This window comes from Dama dama, chromosome 11 (assembly GCF_033118175.1).
Source record: "Dama dama isolate Ldn47 chromosome 11, ASM3311817v1, whole genome shotgun sequence".
NCBI lineage: Eukaryota > Metazoa > Chordata > Mammalia > Artiodactyla > Cervidae > Dama > Dama dama.
Window position 1 is genome coordinate 101,564,728 of NC_083691.1, and position 20,141 is coordinate 101,584,868.

At 47.6% G+C, this 20,141-nt stretch overlaps 1 long non-coding RNA gene across 2 annotated transcripts in view; it reads right to left on the reverse strand.

The window, feature by feature from the left end:
* LOC133065227 (uncharacterized) overlaps positions 1-20,141 on the reverse strand; it is a 269,805-nt gene that overhangs the window by 129,133 nt on the left and 120,531 nt on the right. For both annotated transcript variants that reach the window (XR_009694871.1, XR_009694870.1), the window contains exon 3: positions 12,910-13,016. This is a non-coding gene — a long non-coding RNA (uncharacterized LOC133065227). The remainder of the gene's footprint in view (positions 1-12,909; positions 13,017-20,141) is intronic.

A 20,141-nucleotide genomic window follows, 5' to 3' on the forward strand; every position in this document is an offset into this window, starting at 1 on the left:
GCAAAGGAGGTGAACTGACAAGACACAGGAATGGGAATACCCGTGGCCCTGAGCACTCAGCACCATTCATGGAAAGAGAAATGCAATTCACATTTACACCAAGATATCATTTTCATCTTTCAGATGGTCTAACTTTAATCACAGTTTTGGTGGACAGTAATTTTGCAACATATATCGAAACTGTAAGTTCATTTATCCCCTTTACCTGGGAACTTGGCGTCTGAGAATTCATCTACAGAAATTCTTACACATGTATAGGCCATGTGCACCTATAAGGACATTTAGGTAACATTGTCTGCATTTGCCAAAGATGGGACACAACCCAAATGTCTAATATTCTGAGTTAGTTATATAAAAAGTAGTACAGTATGCTCCCTGGAGGAGGATATGGCCACCCACTCCAGTATTCTTGTCTGGGAAATCCCATGGACAGAGGAGCCTGGTATGCTACAGTCCATGGGGTCACAGAGAGTCAGACATGACTTAGCACCTAAACCACTACCACAGTATGCTATCCTTTATGTAACAAAATAAAAGTTGTAGTTCATGTAGAAAATAGGATCCCTAGGAATCTGACGAAGATGGTTGCCTCTAGGAGGGTTCTGGGGGTCAGGCTGAGATGGAGTCTTCTCTACATGAAGGAATCTGAAAATGATGTTTGCCTCTAGGCGGGTGCTGGGGGTCAGGCTGAGATGAAGTCTTCTCTACACGTTGGTTTGAATCTTTTACATTTTGGACTGTGTGCAACGGTTATTGATTTAAAATTCTTTTTTAAAATTTAAAAAAGGCAAGCTATCTCTGTTCTTCTTTCTCTCCAGTAACAAGAGTCAGCATGTGAGTGGCTGGGTGCCCAGGTGGATGCCACCCCCCATCTCTTGGCTGGGTCACCACTGCTTGGCCGGGTGTCCCAGCTGTCAAGACGACAGTGTGGAAGGTGTGGGTGGGACCTCGGCTGTGTGCTCTGTGGAGGCGTGCTCCATGCTTACTTGCGGCCATCACCTCACATGTGGGGCCTGCTGGTACTCTGCTCACAAGTTTTCATCTAATTATGAATTAATTCATACACAGTAGTGGTGAATTCTGTAGCCTTTCAAATTATTTTGGAGGCAGGCAGAGGAGAACATGTTTTAAATCTGAAATAATTAAAATGTCACAGTTGCTTGTGCCTCTTAGGTACTGGGGCTTCCCTGGTGGCTGAGACGGTAAAGAATCTGCCTGCAATGCAGGAGACCCAGGGTTTGATTCCTGGGTCAGGAAGATCCCCTGGAGGAGGGCATGGCAAGCCGCTCCAGTGTTCTTGCCTGGAGAATCCCATGCACAGAGGAGCTTGGCGGGCTGCAGTCCATGGGGTTGCAAAGAGTCGACTGAGCAACTAACACTTAGGTACTTCGGGCCCACAGATGCGGAACAAGTTCAGGACCAAAGGCATCATTCATAGCTCCACGTTCCCGTATTTGACCTCTCCCCAGGGCAGGTTTCAAATGAAGCCCTTCAACCCGCTCTTCTCACTGCACCCCAAGCAGAAGCAAAGTCTCACTGACGCTGCACCCTGAGCGGGAGTGAGCCCACGGAGGGCCCCACAGCTTCTTCAGGGGCAGGGCTGCGCTGTGGCTCTGGGCTTTGTCGCGTGTCACCATGCTCGGGTCTCTGGCTCGGCTGCTGTCTTCTGAATCCCCGCAGCTGTGGGTGGCGACTTGCTGCCAAGTCCCCAGTGAGCCCGGCTTGGCAGTCAGCTTCTTGGCTCCTGGGATGGGGACCCGGAGTCCATCCGCCGAGAGGCTGGCGGGAGCTGCAATGCCACGAAGGGCGGGTGTCCTTGCAGCCCTCCAGGCCTGGCAGACCGCCCACAGATGCCTGCAGACGTTGAAGGCTGTCTGGACCCCTCTGGAAGCGCTGGCATCTGTTTAGGGCTTCCCTCAGGCCCCACTAAGGCCGGCTGTCAGGTGATTCCACCAGAGATCCTGGGAGACTGGTTAGTTCTTAAAACATACAAATAGCCTGAGACAGACACTGTTGTTTGTTATTCATTCACTTATCTATTTTCAGCAGGAAAAGATTTTTTGATTATATCTTTTTTTAGATTGTAGTTTTTATAGATTATATGGCTTTTTAAGATTATATATTATATAATTAGATTATATATAGATTATATATATTTAGATTACATTATTATATATAGATTATATTATATAGCATATATATCATTGTGTGTATTTAAATTATATTATATAACTAGGTTATATGTTATGTTATAGCTTTTGTAGCGCATGTGGCTTTTTTGGATTGTATTTACAACGCTGTATTAGCTTCGGGTGTATAGCCTAGTGATTCGGTCACAAACACACAGCCTTCTTCAGGTTTTTTCCCACACAGGTTGTTACAAAATGTTCAGTACTCTGCTCCCTGTGCCTACAGTAGGTCCTTGCTGGCTGTGTTTTATGTGTGGTGGGTCGTGTGTATCTGTTAATCCAGCCTCCCAGTTTATCCCGCCCCCGCCTTTCTGCTTTGGTAACCATAAATTTGTTTTCTACACGTCTGTGGGTCTACTTCTCTTTCTTAAGTTCATCTGTATCTTTTTTTTGTTTAGATTCCACATATAAGCGATATCATGTATTTGTCTTTCTGCTTTCAGATGAGCTGAGGAAGTGCTGAGTAAGAGGCGTGAAGCCACCCCTCTGTGGATGACCCAGTGTGTGTGTGCGTGCGTCTGTGAGCATGTGCATGTGTGTGAGTCCTTGCACATGGGCTGAGTGTGCACATGTGTGCACTGTGTCCATGCAGGCACCAGGCAGCTGCACAGGTCTGCTCCATGGTCGGAAGGGGACTAGAATCACCTTCTGGTTCATCAGCCATTTTACACAAGGAAAGGCCTCGAGAGACCGGCCACCTGCCGTGCAAGGTCAAACATCCAGGTGCCCGGCGTGGCCAACAGGGCTGTTTCCCCAGGCAGAGGCTCTGCCTGGCGAGACATCAGCCGACCTGTCAGTGGACAGGGAAACAGACTTCTTTCCTGTGCCTTTGAAGTGGGGCCCCTCGGAGGCCCAGCCTGGGCACCCGTTCTGTGCCCACTTTTCTGGCTCAGGAGGAATGTAGGGCCATGCTGAGCAGGGGCAGCTGCTGGCATTCCTGGTTAGGACAAGGTAAGGGAGGAAGAGAGGAAGGCGAGGGAGACAGAGAGAGGAGGAAGAGGCGGGGTGGGGAGGGGAAGAGGGAGAACTGCAGACTTGGAGGGAGGAGAAGGGAGCCCCAGGGGCATGGAGCAGGCAGCAGGGAGCTTGGTGCAAACCCACACTGCGTTTCTCTCTTGAAATCACCTGCACACAGGCTGATAGGAAGGAGCAAGGGGCCCCGCTGCCCAGGGCTCCCTGCCGCATGTCTGGCCGGCTGGGTCTCAGATCCCCAGCAGTTAATCGTGATCAGCTCTGGGCTCTGGACTGCGGCTTCAAGGAGATGGTCGTGGTGGCTGAAAGGGTCTCCTCACAACAGTGTCATGGTTTATGGGGGAACCGGCTGGAGAATCCTTGAGATGAACGGCTGGGGACCTTGGACAGATAACCTCCTTTCCCTGGCCTCACCCTCTCCTTATACAAGGCATGTTGAACACTAATCAACAAAGTGGACTATTCAGGTATTTAACTGAGGCGGCAGAAGAGCTTGGAAGCGGAAGTCAGTGAGTTTGTTCAATATGAACATGTACAGTTTTCAGGACTTTTCCTGAAGAAAAAAAAAATTGCCACAAAATATTAGCAGGTCTTGGATCCCCAGATAAACATGTGGTGGAAGAACATCTCAGCAGGAGATGGGGGCCAATGGCCCACGATCACACATCTATATGAAGGGCAGCGTGTGTGTGTGTGTGTGTGTGTGTGTTGGAGTAGGGACTCCAAGGAGCCCTGAGTAGCGTATGGAAAGTAAAAGTACCCAACACTCGGCTCAAGCAATTGTTTTTCTCCCAGAGGCTAAAACTCACGGGCAGCTTGCCAACAGCCACATTAGGATAAGAAATGTAATATGTTTATAATAAGTTTGCAAAATACATCTTGATGCAGTGAACGCGCAGCGCGCCCTAACCGGCCATGACGCTGCTCTGGCTGGGTGTCCGTGCCGCCGGTGCAGAGCTCACAGGCTGGGGTTTGGAAAGCCTGGCGCTCCCGTCTCACTCGTCCACTTCCCTCTGGGCTGGATAAACACATTCCCAGAGACCACAGCTGGTGTCTGGGAGCCAACAGAAGCTGCTGCGCCCTCCCTCGCTGGAGCTACAGCTGCTACAGGAGGAAGACTTGAAAGGACAGGACGTCTCCAAGTTGGACAGGACTTCCCTGGTGGCTCAATGGGAAAGAATCCTCCTGCCAAGCAAGGAGACACAGGTTTGATCCCTGGGTCGGGAAGATCCCCTGGAGGAGGAAATGGCAACCCCCCACTCCAGTATTCTTGCCTGGAGAATCCCATGGACAGAGGAGCCTGGTGGGTTACAGTCTGCGGGGTTGCGAAGAGTCGGACATGACTGAGGAGTAAGCAATAACAGCAACAACTTCAGGCTGGAAAATAACCCAGAGCACGCTCATGCCCCTGACGCAGGAAGCCCCGGTTCCTGCAGGTGTCCTCCTGCAAGCGTCTGGGGGCTGCCAGGTTTCCCCACTCCCAGGTAAGACGCAAGCCCTGCTTTCACTGCGCTGCTTCCTGGCATCAAACACTGCCGAGTCTGTAGTGCTGCCACTTTTTAGACAAGCCAGCCAGCATTTACTGGGCATTTACTGTGAGCCTGGCACCTTCTGCGCACTTTACATGTGTCTCCTCATCAGACCCACCCAGCAACGTTGGAGAGAGAGAGAGATACCATTGTCCATTTTACAGATGCGGAAGGGGAAGTTGGAGGATTTACAGGATTTGCCCCAAATCCCACCATCCGTGGCATTAGTGTGGAGACTGGGTTGGAATTCAGGGTTTTCCAACTCTGAGTCCCAGCTCCTTCCTATCGAACTCCGCATTCTTCCCCACCTTCCACATGGACATCCACACAAGGCTTCTCTCAGACCCACGCAAGTCCACCCCACCCCAACCCTCCCCTGGAAACATCCCTTTAGCCTTTTTCCAGATCCTTCCCTCTGACTTCTGCAAACTCATATCACCGAAGGACAAGAGTTCCCTCTGTTCAGAACTGAGTTAACAATAAAACGCAGTAGCTCAAAGCATTCTGGTTAGGATCAGACACGCTCAGCTTAGCATTCTGCTTTGGCCTCAGCAAATGCCCCGCTCCCATTTCCCATGGGTAAGAATGGAGCAACTACCCACAGGGTGGGTGTGTGAGTTAAACAAGATAAAACAGAAAGCGCTCCAGGCCCATGTGTGCACAGGAGGGTATGTTGTGACAACGTTGATAAGGGCAGGAGGACGGTGGGGTGGGCGGTGGTGTCACACCACCAACTTGACTTGAACCTCCCAGCAAGAGGAGAGGGTTTGCTCAAGGACGCACAGACAGAAGAGCCCCAGACCTCAGGCTGCCGGTGGCTTTCTCACTCCATGCTAACACTTCCTGGGGAAGCACCTGCAGGAGTGGGAGGGGTGGGCAGAGAGGCTGGGGAGACTGAAAGCACCCTCAGGAAGCTAAGAAGGTCGGCTCGTCAACGCCCAGGCAGTGGGCAAGCACCTCTAGTCTGGCTTGTCCAGGGTCTCTGTGACATAATTGGCCCACTGCCCCCTCGGGGCCTTGGATCTCCCCACCCTTTAATGGTGACAGAGAAGTCTTTTCTGAAATGCATGAATTCCCAGGCATGAAGGTGCTTAAAAGACACAGACTTTAAAAAAAAAAAGTCCTGGTCTTCCCTGGCGGTCTAGCAGTTAAGGCTCTATTCTTCCACTGCAGGGGGCATGGGTTCCATCCCTGGTCGGGGAACTAAGATCATGCATGCCACGCAGTATGGCTAAAGATTTAAGAAATACTTTAAATAAAACAAAATTTTTAAAAGGTCCTGTGTCTTCAAACCTCACCTTCTCCAACTATACTCCCTGCCTTCCTCTAAGGTCTTCCCTTGACCTCCAGAGCTAAAAATAACACCCACCCACCCCCGGGCCACCCATCTGCCTCCTCCACCCGGGGACCTGGCTTTGTTTTTCCTTCAGAGCACACGTTGCTAATGGATGTTATGTATCTGTTTCTCGTTTGGCTTACTGTGCCTCCCCTCTGCCCTCACTAGAATACCAGCTCATCAGGCAGGGACCTGAGTCTGCCCTCCTCCTCACTAATCCCAGGGCCTACCATCACTTCTGGCACAGAGAACAGGCTTGCTAAATAGTGGTTCAACAAACAAACGAATGAAAGAATGATACTTTATATCGTTTCAGAAAACTATAAAAATTGGTATGTCAGAGTTGTAGGTGACATTTTCAAATATGACCCTGCATTCAGATGAAGGTTGATTCAGACCATTAAAAAATATGCTCCCGGTCTTCCTCGGCGGTCCAGTGGTTAGGAATCTACCTGCCAATGCAGTGTTCAATCCCTGGTCTGGGAAGATGGGGGGCAACTAGACAGTAGCCCCCACTTGCCACAACTAGAGAAAGCCCATGCACAGGCAGCCAAAAATAAATAATTAAAATTTTAAATAAAAAATTTTTAAAAAATGCTCCAAGTTAAAAGCATTCTCCTTTGCTTGATTTATAACAGCCAAAACCTAGAAACAACTCAGGTGTCCATCAATAGGAGGATGGATCAACAAGCTGTGGTATATTCATGTGATGGAATGAATATAGCTCAACAGTAAAACAGAATGAAGGACAAAACACAGACAAATCTCAAAATATCATGTTGAAAGAAGAAAGCCGGACACATAAGAGTGTCTGATGCATGCTTCTATCCATGTGACATTCTAGAACAAATAACACTAATTTAGGATGTTAGAAGAAACACAACAATGTTTGCCTCTGGGGGGTGATTGACAACAAGGATTGACTGAGAAGGAGTATGAGGGAATTTCTCAGGTAATGGATCAGTTCTATATCTTGACAGAGGGTGGGCTATGGTCATCAAATGGTCCACTTAAGATTTCTACTTTTTCATGTGTGTACAATGTTTAACTTAGAAAGATATAAGCAAATGTGCATGCATGCATGCTAAGTCACTTCAGTTGTGTCTGACTCTTTGTAACCCTGTAGACTGTAGCCCACCAGGCTCCTCTGTCCATGGGATTCTCCAAGTAAGACGGGAGTGGGTTGCCATGCTCTCCTCCACTGGATCTCTCCAACCCGGGGATTGAACCTGTGCCTCTTATGAATACTGAACTATAATTAATAATACACAGGCTGAGGTATTTAAGAGTGAATCTTTGCAACTTACTTGTAAATGCATCCCAAAAGTGAGATGAGGACTTTCTCTTCCAGGAAGTTGGAACAGACATGCTTATCCATTTCTCCTGCTCTCAACAACTAAATACCCTGATATAATATACAAAACAAACATTAAGCGGATTCTAGAAAATAGAGAAAAGACAGACTAATAGGAACCTTGGGACCAGTGGAACAGAGAGGTGAGATCACTGGTTTCTTTTTGTCTCGTGTATCTCAGACGAGGCACTGAAGAAGCCGGGAACTCATATTCCAAAAGAGAGCAGACACAGGAGAAGTCCCCACAAGATCCTGCTCTCTCTAGCCAAAGAGCCTGGAAAAGGACAGCCCACTAAGAAAGAAAAGTTTTAGGCAATAACTGTTCCATTTTTGCCAAACATCATAGAAACTACATCATCAGGCTTCTCTGGTAGCTCAGACAGTAAAGAATCTGCCTGCAATGCAGGAGACCCAAGTTTAGTCAGCAAAGGCTATGGGGAGCTCAGTCGCCCATCCATTCTCACGACCAGGCTGAAACTGGGTGCCCCAAACCACCCTACCTGCCGCCCATCCCAGGGTGGTATCTGAGAATGCTGAGCAGGGAGCTACGACTTTCATCCCTACCCCGTGTAGCAGGCTCCTCCCCCGGGTCAGTGCAGACCTCATCGCGAGCCTAGACGTTTATCCCCATGCACAGCAAAAAGGAGCTCCTTCCTGCCCAGTGAGGGCGGCATCTGGGAGGCCCAGTGGTGAGTCAGGATACTCTTGCCTCTCAGGGGCAACAAGGCCACGTGGGGAATGGCAACGAAGCACTCTGACCCCTCCCCATGGGGGCGCTATCAGCGGAGGCCTAGCACGAGGCAGTGAGCTGAACTTCTCCTCCCACCCAGCAGTAAGAAGGAGACCCCTGCCCCTGATGCCAACAGAGGCCAAGTGAGAGGCCCGGACTCCCACCCCCACTTGGCACTGACGAGGCAGCTCACTGCCGCCACCACCCTGCCTCCTACACCTTCGCCTACAGTGTCAGAGGAAGCCAGTGAAAACAGATTAAAATAAGATACAGAATCTCTAAACGGAACACCCCAAATGTCAAGTTTTCAGTAGAAAATTGCTCATCATACCAAGAACCAGGATCATCTCAAACTGAATGAAGAAAGCAACTGATAAATGCTCACAGACGGTAAGGAATCTGCCTGCAATGCAGGAGACCTGGGTTCAATCCCTGGGTCAGGAAGATCCCCTGGAGAAGGGAATGGTAACCCACTCCAGTATTCTTGCCTGAAAGATCCCATGGACAGAGGAGCCTGGTGGGCTACAGTCCGTGGGGTCACAAAGAGTCAGATACGACTGAGCAACTAACGCTTTCACTTTCACACCGAAATGACAGAGATATTAAAATTATCTGACAAACATTTCAAAGCAACCACCATTACAATGCTTCAAAGAGCAAACACAAATACTCTTGAAACAAATTTAAAGATAGGAAGTCTCAAGCAAGACAGAAAAAATGTAGAAGAACAAAATGAAAATTTTATAACAGAAAATACAGTCATAATAACAGCAACAACCAAAACACCCATCTAAATGGAGGAGCTTAACAGCGAAGTAAAGGACAGTAGTTGCCTGGAAGACAAGACATGAAATATCCAGTCTCACGGGAGGCTGGCTCTTTACCGCTAGCGCCACCTGGGGAGCCTGGTCAGTGCGAACGAGAGTAAAACTTCAGAAACAAGAGAGACCCTGGTTTGATTCCTGGGTCAGCAAGCTCCCTTGGAGAAGGGACAGGCTTCCCACCCCAGTATTCTCAGGCTTCCCTGGTGGCTCAGACAGTTAAAGAATCTGCCTGCAGTGCAGAAGACCTGGGTTTGGTCCCTGGGTTGGGAAGCTTCCCTGGAAGAAGGGATGGCAACCCACTCCAGTATTCTTGCCTGGAGAACCCCATGGACAGAGGAGCCTGGCGGGCTACAGTCCCTGAGGTCACAAAGAGTCGGTCATGACTGAGCGACTAAGCACAGCACAGATGTTTATGTATATAACGTATATGCATATATATAAAACAGAGAAGTGACACTACCTATGGAAGAAAACATTTGAATGACAGCACATTTTCATTAGAAACCACTGAGGCCAGAGTACTTTCAAGTGCTGAAAGAAAAGAACTGCTACAATGTATGTAGAAAAGAACTGTTAGCATAAACTCCTGTATTCAGTTGAAAGGTCCTTTCCAGTGGAGGATCCTTTAGAAATGAAAAGGAAATTAAGACATTTCCAAAAAATGAAAAATGAATATTTGTCACTAGCAGATATAAGAGTGGCTAAAAGAAGTTTCCTGGACAAAAAAAGAAACAATAAAAGAAAGACTTCTGGAACATCAGTAAGGAAGAAACAACACAATAATAAAAAATATTGGTAATACTGGTAATTACAATGGACTTTCTTTTCATTCTTAATTTTTCTAAATTATGTTGATAGTTGAGGCAAAAACTGTAACACTGCTAATGAGAATCACAATATATGTAGAAGAAATATTTAAGACAATTATAAACAGGAAGGGAAAAAAGATATAAAAAGAGGTAAATCTTCTAGACTTGACTCAAGTTGCTAAATGATGGCACTAGAAATTTATCGTCTCAATATATGCAAAAAGTCACTTGATATAATCCAGCTAATATTCCTGATAAAAACTCTCAGCAAATTAAGAATAGATGGGAACTTTCTCTATCTGATAAGGGGCATCTACTAAAAACTAATCGCTAATGACATCATTATTAATGGTGAAAGATGGAATATTTTCCTCCAAAGATGAGAAACTTTCACAGATTCTATTCCACATTGCACTGAAGATTTGATCTTCAGTGCAATATGGCAAGAAATAAAAATAAAAAAGTTCTGGATTGGAACTAAAGAAGTAAAGCCATCCTTATTTGCAGATGACATGAGAATCTATGTAAAAAATCCTATAGAAACAAAAAGTTACTAGAATGTAAAAGGTGACTTCAGTGAAGATATGGCATAAGAGATTAATGCACAAAAAAATGTATACTTTCAGTGAACAACTGAAAATTGAAATTTTAAAAATAGCTCTGAAAATAGTATCAAAAAGTATAAAACACTTAGGGCAAATCTGATAGAAGATGGACGATAGCTATACATTGAAAATTATAAAACACTGCTGAGAGAAATTAAAAAGAACCTGAATAAATAGAGAGATACTGTGCTCATGGGTTACAAAACTCAGTATTTTAAATGAGTTGTGTTTATTTAATTGAATGAAAGTCTTTAAATTCTATGTGTGTGTGTGCTCAGTCACTTGGTCATGTCCAACTCTTTGCAACGCCATGGACTGTAGCCCACCAGGCTCCTCTGTCTGTGGAATTTTCCAGGCAGGAAGACTGGAGTGGGTTGCTGTTATCTACTTCAGGGAATCTAAAATCACAAAGAGATCTCACCAGTCATGCATTAGGATGACTAGAACAAAAAGTCTGACCATAGTAAACATTAATGAGGACACGGAGCAACTGGAATTCTCACCCTTGGCTAATGAGTTTTAGAAACGATGAAGCAATTGTTAACCAAATCTTTCCAAACCCCATTCAAGGAGTCCATTCAAGCAACTGTCTAAATTTTTTCCCTGCCTCTTCTCAGGGCCATGGCAGAGCCAGTTTTCCAGGGTCACACAAGGCCACCTCCAGCAGCAGAAAACTTCTCACCTTAAAGCAATCTGGAGTGGATCTAGATCAGAAACAATCTTTTCAAAGATCTGTGTTTTCTTGGAGGCACCAGACTATGAAGTTAGTGCGTTGCTGGTGTCTAGTTGCTCAGTTGTGTTGACTCTTTGCAACCCCATGGACTGTAGCCCGCCAGGCTCCTCTGTCCATGGAATTTCCCAGGCAGAATACTGGAGTGGGTTGCCATTCCTTCTCCAGGGAATGTTTCCCACCCAGGGATTGAACCTTTATCTTCTGCGTTGGCAGGCAGATTCTTTACTGCTGAGCCACCAGGGAAGCCTGTGAAGTCAGTGCGGTGTTAACTGCCCTGCCCTCCTTAGGTTTGCTTGTCTTTGGATTGAGGTGACTTCAAAGGTGGCCCAGTGCCCAACCCAACCCGAGAGAGGAAGGCAGAATGCATCACGGCTCAGCAAACTCTTCTGAACGCTTTTTTGAGGATTGAACACAACTCTCCCACCATGTCAGGGCCCGAGCTGGGCGTTCTGTCTGTGTCTCTGCCTATGGTGAGAGGAAGCGACCAGGCTGAGGCCAGGAAGGACCTGCTGTAGCTGATAAAGCCCATGCCCCTTGTCAGGAACCTGTGGTTTTTCTGTCTTTGAAGCAACAAGACTAGGAGGAGGCACTTTTCTTCCCAAACAGCGCTCTGTATATTGCTGGGGGGACAACTCATTCGCATACACCAGGATGGTGAGACCCTGAGCACCAGGGCTGTGTCCTTCATTTCGGGCCAACTGGACTTGGTTTTCTCCCTCATGCGGTGGGACTGTAAAGTTCCATGCCCTCCCCTTGCTCCGTGGATGTGCGGAAGAGGTAGCCTCCAGGCTGGGGTGGAGAGGGGCTGGCTGCAGCCCCGCCTAGCTGCCAGGCACGCGTCCTGTCCGAGTGTGCCAGACCGTGGGGAGATGCCAGCACCGCCTAACCGTGACCTCGGTTGCGGGGAGGGAAGCTGGGCGTCCGTCACGCACGCTGGAGCCCCAGCCTCTGACAAAGCCTGGCTTCTAGCTTCATTCTGCTGTCTTTTACTTTTCCTAAAATAATTCCGGGGAGTTTCTATCACTTTGAAAGGACCAGCGAAAACTCTCCAGAGCTAAAATCAATCAAGGTGAAAAGGCAGTGTTTTTTTCCTTTTTGAACTTGGGTTGGTGACTAAGGGAGCTATCAGTCAAGAAGCCCCCTTGGCCCCAGGTGAATCTGCAGAGCTGGGTATTTTTAGAGACCATGCTTTCTGAGATTCCAGCTGGTGGACCCCCAGCCGGCTCCTGTCGCTCTCAGAGTGCAGGTGGCTTAGCAGACTATGATGCAACCTAGCGTGGGCTCTACTGATGCCACTCCGGAGCTGCAGCCTGAGAAGCTAGGGACTCACAGAAAGCCAGCTCTCATCCCCCATCAGTTTCACTTTTTTTTTTAATTGATGAATTCAGCTGCTCTTTGGTGGGGGGGGGGGGTTATCAAAGATTTATAAATGGAGCAATCTACTAGTAAAAATAAAAAGCATCACATCATCTCACTGGATGGCAGGATATTTTTGTTTTTCTTTGGTGATGATCCATAATTTGAGTCACTGGCTCAGATATGCCCTATGAAGTACACGATTTTTCTATGGGACGTCCCCGTAAGTATTTGCTGGCTTGCTCCTGGATTAGGGGCCTGGGGAAGCTGCCCTGGCTGCAGGGAGCCTTTCCCCCTCCATGCAGCCCCTCTCTGCACCCTCATCATGCAGGGGTCCCACTTGCTTTGGGCTTTTCATTCTGTTTTGTCCTCCTAAGCCAGCACAGGGCTCAGAACATGGAGGATCTCATCCACATGCACTGGGGGCTCCAAGCTCTTCATCTTTAAAGTAGGACGAGAATGCTTGTCTTACCAGCTCCAGATTCTCCCTGTAGGATCCAGTCCGTCTAGGAGCAAGATGCTGGAGGCTGTACGGCTCAGTCACATCCTATCCCTCCTGCTCCTCCTCACTTTGCCCATCTGTGAAATAAAGGGAACAACTTTATGAGCAATGTTAGAGTCATCATTACAAAATACTAACCTTTGCTAATTCTGGAATGTGGGTACTTAGGCCTTTGTTGTACTATTCTCTGCATTTTTCAGTCTCCTGCCCCAATAAAAGAAAAGGAAAGAAAAAGAAATTTTAAAGACTTATAGAAAATCTGGTCTCCTGCAGGAGTACTTTCTCTGGTTCAGGATATAGTAAGTGTTAGTTGCTCAGTCGTGTCTGACTCTTTGTTACCCCATGGATTGTAGCCCACCAGGCTCCTCTGTCAATGGGTCATGACAGAGGTCATTGTCCCAAGCAACAACGCTGGAGTGGATAACCATGCCTTTCTCCAGGGGATCTTCCTGACCCAGGGACTGAACCCGGGTCTCCTGCATTGCAGGCTGATTCTTTACCATCTGAGCCACTAGGGAGACACAGGAAAATGCCCAGTCAATCCAACTCCAGGAGGGATGAACAGCATTATGATTGACCATTCATCTTGTTTCTGCTCCTTCCACTGTTTTAGGAATTTACTATTAATAAGACCCAGCCCTGTTCCTGTCCTCATCTATTTAAGGCAGCTGTGTGCTCACCAGGCTCTTTGATTTGGGATAAAAGTTTTCTAGTTGAAGGCAGGTGAATTCAGGATGATGTCATTCATAGCGTTCTGATTCAATATCATCCCAGCCTACCCCCCTCAACAATATAGACCTGTTAGTACAGCTAAAGCACACACATGTATGAAGGGAAGCTTCTCTCTGTAGCTATTAAAAATGTGCCTTGTCTAACACAAACCCAGACTTTCTCGGGCTTCACAAACACGCATGGCTCAAGAAAACCCGTATGGACATTTCTACTCCCGTAACTTAAAAAACAGCCAAGCTAAATTAAGTAACAACAACAACACAAAGTTGTTTCCCACACAGTTTGCTGTGCTCTCACCACCAAGTTTTCAGCCTGAAACAATTTCATGCTTGAGTTATTAACTTATGAAAATAGGCACAAAAGGGGGAAAATGTGAACAGATCCTCAACTATATTATTAGTCATTGCTACAGATGACTGCGTTCCGGCACAAAGGTGTATCTCAGCTTTGAACAAAATGTAGCTCATTAATGGGTTATACCTCGTGTACGTTTTCGTAATCATTATGTGACCATTCTCTGTAATTTATCCTGGTTTCCATTAGGACTATGCGCATGGAGCAGGCATGCACTCAAGCACGCATGCACACACACTTTTAAGTCCCCGTTCATTTGTGGCTGAGAGGAAAGGTCATGGAGCTGTCATTCATTTTAGGGAAATACCACTCTATTGATAAAGGTACTATTTGGAAACTGGAGTGATGGATGAATGTGTGTGTGGATTCTGAAAATACTGGTGGATAAGGGGATAGCAACGTGAATAAAGGAAAGGAATCTGGAAGCAGGCTGGAGAAGATGGAGGCAGAGTAGGAGAGTGACCAGGCTCATCTTGGGGTCTCTGTTCCAGAGGGAAGGGAGGGGCATCTTTCTCACTTAGCTGCTAAGTGTGCTCAGGTCTCCTGGTTGAGCGGTGAGATTCCAGGCAAGAGCCCCACTTTGGGGACGTTCGTTTCTGGCTGTGGCTCAGGGGTGTTGCCCTGAACCCGTTTGAGTCAAATGAGTAACGAAGCCGAGTTTTGAGCCTGTTGATTCTCACTTCTATAAAGTCCAGGACTGGTCCTAGAAATCAAAGCTTGTGAATATTAACTTCTGAAAACAATAGCAAAAAGAGCCAGCAACAGAATCTGCATAGGAAAGAAATACAGAAGGGATATGAAAAGCTTGGAGAAGATCAGCCTTTCCAAAGACAAGTGTGAATCCCCAGAACCACCTCCTAAATGGATCAGAAGCTGGGACCCGGAAGCAGCAGACCCCCACCAAGAGCAGAGGCGCCCCAAAATTCTCCGCCAGCAAGAGAAGCCCTTGGCTTCCCCCACCATAGAACTGGCCAGGAGAGGAACCCAAGTGGGAACTCAAGTGGCTCTTTTAACCTCTTTGAAATGTTAACGAACGGTTTGATTTTTGTTCTTTCCTCCTCATTTAGACAAAGTGGTGTCACTTTGCCAGGAACGTAATCTCACCTCCCAAGTCAACCGCTCATCTTTCTGCTCAGCTGAGTCCAAGCCCTGCCAGAGGGTCTCCTCCTCTCAGGGGACAGAAATGCCAGTCTTGCCAACGACGACTCTTCCACGGTTCCTCCAGGGGCCTCCAAGCCTCACTCTGCTCTTAGAGCCCAGGACATACCACCCCCAGCTCACGTGAAAAAACAGACATGCTTGTGTTAACACCCAACTCCCGACGTCCTGCGAGGTACCACACACCCAGGCATGGTGAGTGTGTTGGCGGCTGTGCCCTGCGGAAGGGGGCAGGCTGGAGAGAGGTCAGGGGGACAGAGCCCCCGGAAGGCCTGGAATCTTTAGCGGTGATGAAGCCCCACTCTGCCTCACCCCTTTCACCTGGGACACAATGGGGCTAACAGTTCAACGAGTGGCAGAACTGGAGCTGCAAGCAGGTGTCACTGAGCCCCGAGGCTCACCTGTCGTCATGGCACCCACGCAGGCCCTCCTTCCCCTCCTCCCAGCGCAGGGCAAATTCGTGGGATGAGCGCCTGCAGACAGGAGGGCCGGGGGCTCTGCGGTTTGTTCAGAGGCCACCAGAAGGGGCCAGGCGGTGTCTCACAGCCAGCGCCAGCCGCGGGGAACCGGCCGGAGAGGCAGAGCTCTGCCCCAGAGGCATGGGCTGAGAGGCCCACAGTGCCCCATGGGGACACTCCTCGAGAGGGCTCAGCCTATGACAAGGACCTGGGAGGCGGGATGAACTCTGTCCCATGGGCAGTAGGAAGTGGGAGAGGAACCCTCTGGAAAACGGAAATTCAAAGCCGGGGAAACAATCTGCCTTATCTCATTTCACCTTAGTTATCATCTCCACAGCCCACAGGAAAAAGTCCTGTTTTTTGTTGTTGTTCAGTTGCTCACTCGTGTCTGACTCTTTGTGAGCCCATGGATGCAAAGGTTTCCCTGTCCTTCACCATCTCCCAGAGTTTACTCAAACTCATGTCACTGAGTCAGTGATGCCATCCGACATTCTCCTGCTCTCAATCTTTCCCAGTATCAGGGTCTTTTCCAATGCGTCGGCTCTTGACATCAGGTGGCCAAACTATTGAAGCTTCAGCTTCAGCTTCAGCATCAGTCTTTCAATGAATGCTCAGGGTTGATTTCCTTTAGGATTGATTGGTTTGATCTCTTTGCTGTTCAAGGGACTCTCAAGAATCTTCTCCATTATGAAAATATCAATTCTTTGGCACTCAGCCTTCTTTATGGTCCAACTCTCACATCTGTACATGACTACTGGAAAAACCATAGCTTTGACTAGATGGACCTTTGTCTGCAAAGTAATATCTCTGCTTTTTAACATGTTGTCTAGTTTTGTCATAGCTATTTTTTCTTTACGGTATGAAAAGGTGAAGTCCTGCTAAGTGTGCCTTATCTCATAGAATCCTCTCGCCATCCATGAGTGTCGTGATTAGATCCTCCCTCCCACAGTTTTATTTTTAACATCTTAATCATTTTAAGTGTACATTCAATAGTAAGTTCATAAATATTTGTGATGTGACAGGTCTGCAGAACTTTTTCATCTCACAAAACTGAAACTCTTTACCTATTAAACAGTCATTTCCCACTCCCCCCCTCCCAGCCTGTGGCAGCCACCACTCCATTTTCTGTTTCTATGAATTTGTGTACTCTGTATACCTTATATAAATGGAATCATACAGGATTTGTCTTTTCTGTGATTGGCCTAGTTCACTTAGCATGATGTCCTCAAGGTCCATCTATGTTGTAGTATGTGTCCGAGTTCCCTTTCAAGGGCTGAATGATTTCCCACTGTATGAATGGACCACATTTGATTGTCCATTCATCTGTCAGTGGATGCACGAGGTGCTTCCACCTTTTGGCTCTTGTGAATACAGCTGCTGTGAACAGGAGTGTGAAAAAGTATCTTTGTGATCTTGCTTCCAATGCATGTGGGCTCAGTCCTGTCCGGCTCTTTGCGACCCCATGGACTGTAGCCTGCCAGACTCCTCTGTCCATGGAATTTTCAGGCAAGAGTACTGGAGTGGTCCAATAAAAAAAATAAGTAAATGAAAAAAAAAAGAATACTGGGCTGGGTTGCCATTCCTCCTCCAGGGGTTCTTCCCCACCTAATGACCGAACTCACGTCTCCTGCGTCTCCTGCGTTGGCGGGTGGATTCTTTACCACTGGGCCACCTGGGAAGATCAGGCTTTCAATCTTTCAGTGTTATTGTCCATATATCCAGAAGAGGAATTGCTAGATCTCATGGTTGTCCTATTTTTAATTTCGGGGGAACCTCCATACCACTTTCCACAAGCAGCTGTACCATCTTACACTTCCACCAGCAGTGTGTAAGGGTTCAGTTTCTCCACATCGTTGCCAATACTTGTTATTTTCTGTTTTTTTGTTTTTTTTTTTAAATTTTAATACTAACCCTCCTCTTGGGTATGAGGTGATATCTCCTTATAGTTTTGATTTGCATTTCCCTAATTCTCAGTGGGGCTTCTCATGGTGGCTCAGTGATAAAGAAGCCGCCTGCCACACAGGAGATTCGAGTTCAGTTCCTGCATCTGGAAGATGCCCAGGAAAAGGAAATAGCAGTCCAGTCCAGTATTCTTGCCTGGGAAACCCCATGGACAGAGAAGCGTGCTGAGCTGCAGTGCATGGGGTCACAAAGAGGCAAAGATGCGACTTGGCAACTGAGTGTGAGCACGAATCTCAGTGATACTGACCATCTTTTCATGCTGGCCATTTGCTTGTCTTCTTTAGAGAAACAGCTATTCAAGTCCTTTGCCCAATTAAAAATCAGATGATTTGGTTTTGGTTGCTGTTGAGTTTGAGTTTTTTACATTCCCCTCTCCCTCTTTTTTTTTCCTGCTTAAAAAAATTAAAGGGTCAAAGAAGTGGATAACTTACTCCAGCCTTTGGACAGAGGCTACTTGATTCTGCAGCAGCCGGGAAAGACTGGTCCACCCTCAGATGGGTGGTATCCAGAAGAGCTAAGAGCTGGTATCCTGCCAGCCACAGAGGCTCAGGGCAGACACCACCCATCACATCAATGCACACCCAGTACTCACAGCCCCATGTGCCAAAGAGCTGCTGAAAAACCAACAGCAAAGCACTGGTGGCAGAGACTCAGAAGCATGTAATATACATCTCAATAAAGGTCCCACTTTCTTACGCCTTCCTCTCTCAAGGAAGGGCTGAAGGAAAAACACTGCTTGTGGAAAAATACATTTAAATGGATCGGCGCAGGGCAACCATCTGCACATCTGTTCTTAACAGGTTTCAGCTGAAACTACTGAAAATATACACAGATCTGTTTATGTGGAACCAGTTAAATATGATAAGATTTCAACTGAGAGGGTAACTATGGATTCAGTGGTGGGAAAACAAAAAGCACCTCCTCACCCCGCAACACTTGGTCTGCACACACGCTCCTGCTATTTTACCGCAGATGTTGTCGAGGGAATAGGATTTGCTGTGAATTAAAAAGATCTAAATTATTTGAGATTGGTTACAAACTCAGGATGGTCCCAGCAGCCTCTCTGCACTGTGTAATTCAAGCCTCACCACCAATCTGGGCTGAGTGAGTCCTTGGTCATCGCAGAGGCGCCTACAGCTGGGAAATCACTTGTTTCTGAATAATTCTGTCTTCACTCCTCCAACAAGACATTCGAGAGGAAGCCAGCAGGGAGGCTGCTGGCACACAGAGCACCCAATTGTCTTCCCTCCCTAAAAATACACTGGTGGCCCCTAAAGACCTGCAGGCAGAGGGGAGGGGGCTTTAACTGACACCCTATGAGGTCCTGGGCTTCCCAGGTGGCGCAAGTGGTAAAGAATCCGCCTGCCCGGGCAGCAGACACAAAAGATGTGGGTTCAATCCCTGGGTCGGGAAGATGCACTGGAGAAGGAAATGGCAACCCACTCCAGTACTCTTGCCTGGAGAATTCCATGCACACAGGGGCCTGGCAGGCTACAGTCCATGGAGTCACAAAGAGTTAAACATGACTGAGTGAGTGAACACACAGCACATAACTATGAGGTCCCACTGTCATCCCACTATAGAGATGGGAAGACTGAGGCTTGCCATCAGGATGATTTGCCCAAGACCACCCTGGCAGGAGGGAGTGAGGTGTTCCAAAGGAAGAAAGGTTGTTCCTCCTGTCTAAATATCCCTTGGGGTGAGGCCACAATTCAGAGAACTATAGGGCTCAGCAGCTAAGAGATGAGGGGTCCTGGGCAGCTAATAAGTGGCTTAAGTGGATTGATACAGACATTGTGAGCCCAGATCGTAGGGGTTTTTTTTTTTGTTTATCTTCTGGCTGTGATGTGCAACATGTAGGATCTTAGTTCCCTGACCGGGGATTGAACCCACGTCCTTTGCAGGGACACACGGACTCTTAACCACCAGACCACCAGGGAAGTTCAGTCCTCAGACCCTTTGGTTTGGGGAAAGAACCAGAAGTCAGTAGGGCTTCCCAGGTGGCGCTAGTGGTAAAGAATCCACCTGCCATTGCGGGAGACTTCGGAGATGGGAGTTATATCCCTGGGTGGGGAAGATCCCTAGGGTAGGAAATGGCAACCCAGTCCAGTATTGATGTCTGGAGAATCCCATGGACAGAGGAGCCTGGTGGGCTGCAGTTCATACAGCCACAAAGAATTGGACACGACTGAAGTGCTTCACATACAGAAGTCACTAGATTTCTACATGTTGGTTCAGGAATTGAAAACAAACCCCCCAAACGAGGCCCTGCTGTGATCTGCAACCCCCGCTGTGGGTCTCTGGGGCTTTTGGCAGAGGCTGCCTTGGCTTGGCTTGCTCACCAGGTGGGACTCCGGGGGTCTGTCTCTGGTGCAGAAGGCCCTGGTCATGGGCAATGTGCCTCAGCTCAGCGCCCTGGGCCCCGACTCTCTTCTAAAGCCTTTTCCTGCTTCTTCACTGGCGTTCTCATCTCGATTCTAGCACACTGAACGTACATTCGTTTATCAACATTCATCTAATAATTTATCTCTTAAAAAG